This window comes from Pelmatolapia mariae, linkage group LG6 (genome assembly GCF_036321145.2).
Source record: "Pelmatolapia mariae isolate MD_Pm_ZW linkage group LG6, Pm_UMD_F_2, whole genome shotgun sequence".
Classification (NCBI taxonomy): Eukaryota; Metazoa; Chordata; class Actinopteri; order Cichliformes; family Cichlidae; genus Pelmatolapia; species Pelmatolapia mariae.
In genome coordinates this window covers 20920857-20926856 of record NC_086232.1, presented here as the reverse complement: position 1 = coordinate 20926856, position 6000 = coordinate 20920857, and positions in this window count along the sequence as shown.

Sequence of the window (6000 nt, the reverse complement as noted above, 5' to 3'; positions counted from 1 at the left end):
TAAAAGTACATCGTCTGCATAGATGGACAATTTATGCTGTTCTCCATTAATTGAAAGGCCCTGAATTTTATGTTCATCTCTAATCAACTGCGCCAGAGGCTCAATACTTATACCGAACAGCAGGGGCGACAGTGGGCATCCTTGTCTACACCCACGTTCCAGTGGAAATCTGGCTGATATTGTTCCATTTACCCGCACAGCCGCCATTGGGTTGGAATAAAGAATCTGTATCCACTTAATTAAGTTTGGCCCAAATTTGAATCTTTCAAGCGTGTGGCCCAGGTACTGCCAGGAAACCCTGTCGAATGCTTTTTGCGCATCCATAGACAGAATCATTGTTTCTTCTTGTTTGGTCTTGTACAAGGACATTAAGTTCAACAATCTACGAACATTGTCCCCATAGTGCCTTCCTGCAATGAACCCCGTTTGATCTGGATTTATGACATGTGTAATGATTTTACTAACTCTTTTGGCTAAAATCGTGGTGAGAATGCGCAAATCAGTATTAAGTAATGAAATTGGCCTATATGATTGACAATTTGTAGGGTCCTTTCCCTCTTTATGGATTACGACAATTGTAGCATCGTTCCAGGACGGCGCCATAGTCCCAGTCTGCAGAGCGCAGTGGTAAGCTTTCAGTAATAAGGGTGCGACTTTATCCTTAAGTTTTTTATAGAATTCGTTAATAAAACCATCAGGGCCAGGACTTTTTTTAGTTTTAAGGTTTGAAATCACCTGTAAAATTTCTTGTTCTCGAATTGGTTCATCTAACTCCTTTGCTACAGATTCTGGCAGTGTTTTTAAATTGATCTTTTCTAAGAAATCAGATAGTGTATTGTCATCTTTACATGTATCAGAATTTTTGTATAATGACTCGAAAAAGTTGGCAAAGCAACTTGCAATTTGATTTGGTTTAGTAATTAGGGTTTGATCTGACTTCAGCTTTTGGACCATATTACAACTTTGCTGTTTCCTGAGTCTTATTGCCAGCAATCTACTAGCCCTACTACCCTGTTCATAGTACTTTTGTTTAATGAATCTTAAATTGCCCTCAATTTTTTCATTTATTAAACTATGAAGCTCACTACGTAACACTTTAAGATCGGAAAGCAAATTGGCTGTCTGTGCTTTTTTGTGTTGTTGCTCTAGGTGTTTTATTTTGGCCTCCAATTCACACCGCCTAGCCTCTTTTCTTTTTTTCCTGGCGCTTGCAAATGATATTATGCGACCTCTAATGTATGCCTTGGCACAATCCCAGAGAGTTACAGGCGATATCTCCGGAGTTGTATTCAACTCCAAGTAAGTATTTAGTTCAGTATGTATGAACTCACAGAACTGGCTATCATTTAGGAGTGAGGCATTTAATCGCCAAAGTTTTAGTTTTGGTTTCAATCCTAAGTCCCATGAGAGTGATAACGGTGCATGGTCAGATAGTGTAATTGGTAAAATTTCAATATTATCAATTCTATGCTCTTCTGTTTTAGAGGTAAAAAAGAAATCTATCCTGGAATAGGATGCATGTCTATGCGAGTAAAAAGTATAATCTCTGACTCTGGGAAACCTATTTCTCCAGACATCAATTAGTCCCAGTTCAGTTGTTAAATGTTTTAGAGCTTTGCTCATCTGCGACGCATGGCTTTTAGAACTTGGTTGTTTATCCATATAAGGTGACAAGACACAATTAAAATCTCCTCCAAGCAATAAAACACCAGAACACTTTTGAAGCACTAGATTGAAAATAGTATGTATGAAATTTGTCTCATCCTCATTAGGGACGTAGATATTGATGAGGGAAACCAGTACTCCATCAATAGAGCCATTGACCATAATGTACCTTCCATGTGGGTCTCTATATGTAGCGAGTGGGGTGAAGTTTATCTGTCTGTGTACTAGGATAGCCACACCTCTTTTCCTGCCAGATTTGTGAGATGAATAAAACACTTGTTGTGCCCACGACCTTTTTAGCTTGTCATGCTCAACGTCGGATAAATGCGTCTCCTGCAAAAAAGCTATATGACAATTGAAACTTTTTAACTGGCCTAGAATTTTTTTCCTTTTAATAGGGCTGTGGAGGCCTTTGACATTATAACTTATGACTTTAAGCAAATCTATCTTGACTGTTTAGCATTAAGTTTGAAAAATATCTGAGAGGCACAAATAATTTTGAACTCCATGATGACCCAAGGTTTTGTTTAGCATAGGGCAATACAAAAAGAACCATCAAACCAACAAACCAGAAACTAACATATAAACCACTTAGTACAAGCTTTTTACCCATCAAATGATCCCCGGGAGAACAAGGGACCTGAACAAGGGTAACAACAGCAGGACAGAAAGTCAAAGGGAACTCAAGTTTAAATGTCTTCATATGGAATGGCGAACTGAAGTTCGGGGAAAAATGCTGGGCGAGCAGTCACAGTACCACTAATAGTTCTCAGTGCTGTCTGCTAAAACAATATTGGGGACTCAGGCCCCTGCACAACGTAGTTACGACCAGGCACAGTGGATGTAGCTTACTGACATAGAGAACTCTGAGTTACCTTCCACCTTGGGACAGAAGATAAGACAGTCATAGTTCACCATCTGCTGGAGAGAGAATATTTTCCTTGACATAATCCATGGCTTTGGCAGCATCCACAAACTCCTTTTCAACGTTGTTGTAGGAGACTCGGAATCTGGCAGGGTACAGGATGCCAAAGCGGACTCCCGGTCTATCGTGGAGTATATTCCTCACGTCAGTGAAAGCCGCCCTGGCTTTCGCCACGCTGGCCGTGTAGGCGGGGAATATGGCGATCGGGTTTCCTTTGAAGTGTAATTTCCCTCTGCGCGCTCTCCTAAGGATGTCCGCCGCGTCTCCTTCGCTGTTTAATTTAGCAATGATGGGCCGTGGAATATCCCCGGGTCTCCGTTGAGTCAGGCTACGATGAGATCTTTCCACGCGGACTTCTCCTTTAAGCTGAAACACCTCTTTGAGGAGCGCAGAGACCGCCGCCGGAGAGCTGGAACCCTGGGTTTCAGTCACACCGATAATCCGGATGTTTCCCCTTCTCATACGTCCCTCGAGGTCTTCACATTTGTGTTTAAGGGCTTTCACCTCTTTTGTGAGGGACTCCATCGTGTCTTGTACAGCCACCATTTCGTCAGACCAATTCGACAGACCCGCTTCGACAGATTTTACGTTAGCTCTCACCTGGTCCAGCTCGGCTCGAATAGCGGTAGTGTTGCTATTGATTTCTGCCTTCACTTCTTGGATATCCCTTTTCAACGAATCAAAGCTGTCAGCCAAAGCAGACCTGACTTCCTGCTGGATTACGGCGGCGATATCTTGTCGCAAGGAGGTAAGAATATCCGTCTTGAGGTCTGCCACATCCATTTTAGCTATCAGTGCCGACTTCAGTGTTTGGCTAGCGGTGTTGTCACAAGTTTTGCCCGCGGCTGCACTGGTCTTAGCTGTCGACGAAGCCTCGTATTTGTATTTCCGCAGATTTGCCGCCATAAAAGCGACTTTCTTGGAATTTTATGCGTAGGAACTTTGTTTAAAAGTTTAAGATTGTATTCGAGAGCAGATTGGTAACTTAAGTGCCTATTTTTGATGCAATTTAAGCTGAAATGTGCAGAAGCTCTGAGAAAAGCGTGTTCACTCCATTGCGCTCGCTACCGCCCCCCCCCGTTAATGTCATTTAAACGAGATTCGTTGCTTCTACTTTAAAAAGAAGATCAGCGACATGCCTGCAGGTCTGTGCAACTCCGGCCATACAGGTGGAGTGGGCGGCTTCAACCTTCCCTGTGATGCTCACAATGACCCATGGCTGCAATGCTGGTTCATTCAGTCTTTGAGAGTGCAGTACCTGAAACATACAAAGTTAATTTAAAGACAAAGACTCTAATGAGCCAAGGCCAACATAAATGTGTTTTACCTATCCATCTATAGAACGCTGCATGTTATATTCCAAATCTGGCTGTTTTCTTTCAGAAACCTGCCTTCAGAAAATGAAACTAAAGTATGTAATCACTTTCAAGATGGAGAAAGCATAAAGTTTGACTTTAGGTGACAATTATGGACATGTAATATGATAAGGAGATTCTGCAGGTCATTAATCAATGTATTATAGTAAAAAATGTATTTTTTGTGATACAGGACAAACATGGAACCAAGATATGTAATTAGGATTATTTCTAATAAATATGAATAAATAATTGCAATTTCTTTAACCACTGAGAATAACTAAATCCTTCAGGACAATGTCACATCAATGCACTGAACTCACTATGGCTACGTTCACACTGCAGGTCTTAATGCTCAATTCCGATTCTTTTATTTAAATCTGATTTTTTGTCTGCTTGTTCACACTACAAATAAAATGCGACAGCAAACGCGCTCCTTTGTGAACCTTCAAAGTGGCCCGCATATGCAAAAGCAGACGTCACACACAACACGCTCTGTTTAGACCCAGACCAAACAGTATTGTTTGACTGATGGCACTTAATATAAAGACTTGTTTCAGACTTTGCTTTAAGTTATTTTGTTATTTACATATGGCCTAATAATTATCCTTATTGCCGTTTTAGAGAGGAGCGGTGCTTCAAAGGATAGTTGCAGATTTCTGTCAGAATCTGCAGATTATACAGTATAAATAAAATGTTCACGTTGTCTTCCCAACAGTTTCACTAACATCTACACGGGATGGACACGAAGCGCTCATGTGTTCTCAATGTCTTCTCGGACGCTTCTCCAGCGCTGATAATTAGCATATGTTTTGTGTCAGTGACATAAAAGATGGATTTAATGCGACATGACCATTCAAACAGCAGTTGCTTTCTAAAACATGTGTGATATGTATCGGATTCAGTACCACATACGAAAGTGACCCAGATCGGATTTGAAAATATCGGATTTGTGCTGTTTTTACACTGTCATACCATGAATGGATATAGGTCGCATACGGTCAAAAAAGTCCGATTTGATGCGCTTTCGCGTGCAGTATGAATGTAGCCAGAGCCTCCACATGCTCTCACTGTAATTTGTCCCTCATGAATGAATTTATGATTGCACTAATTTTTAATGTTCGGGGGAAAATCAAACGCATTTTACTCACAGTACCCTACAAACGTCACTGCTGTTTAGTTTTCTGTCTTCATTTATGTTGGAAGTGATAGCAGAGCTGTACGTTTGAATTGGAATTGGATGAATGGGATGATAAACTCAATTGTTACACGGTAGAGCAGAACGCTGATCATTTTATTACAGATGAAAGACTTTAGATAGTTTTTCAACTCTCAGTGATGCCACAGTGATCGTGTGATTTATTTGGAGATGGAAGAGAACTGGATATCAGCTCGTCTCACAGCTGCTATCCAGACTAGACGCCTTCTTTTGGTAACATCCGATACATGAGCTGCCTCATGTTGCTTCCAGGTGGGGAAAGAATGAAAAGATATACCATTTTCAACCTTATTCCCTTGCCGGTCGTGCGATCTAACTTTACAACCGACCGCACAGCAAGTACGAACCATAGCTGGTGTTATCCGTGTACTTTCGCTCCTCTTTCGCTAGCACTTTGTTCGGCCCAGAAACATGGCGCCTCAACCAAAAATCCTGGCCACGCCCCCTGTGTCACTTCTGGTATTTCAGACAATCCCTTTTCGTCAAGGATTTTTAATTTGTTGTGGATTTTTAATTTGTTGTGGTTTTTTAATTTGTTGCGGATTTTTAATTTGTTGTGGATTTTTAATTTGTTGCGGCTTTTTAATTTGTTGTGGTTTTTTAATTTGTTGTGGATTTTTAATTTGTTGCGTTTTTTAAATTTGTTGCGGATTTTTAATTTGTTGCGGTTTTTTAATTTGTTGCGATTTTTTAATTTGTTGTGGATTTTTAATTTGTTGCGGTTTTTAATTTGTTGCGGTTTTTTAATTTGTTGCGCTTTGCACTTCCCAGCCACCGTACCATAAGGAGAATCATGTGCTAACGGCTGTCTAAATGACACGGGTAAAGTTTGTAGC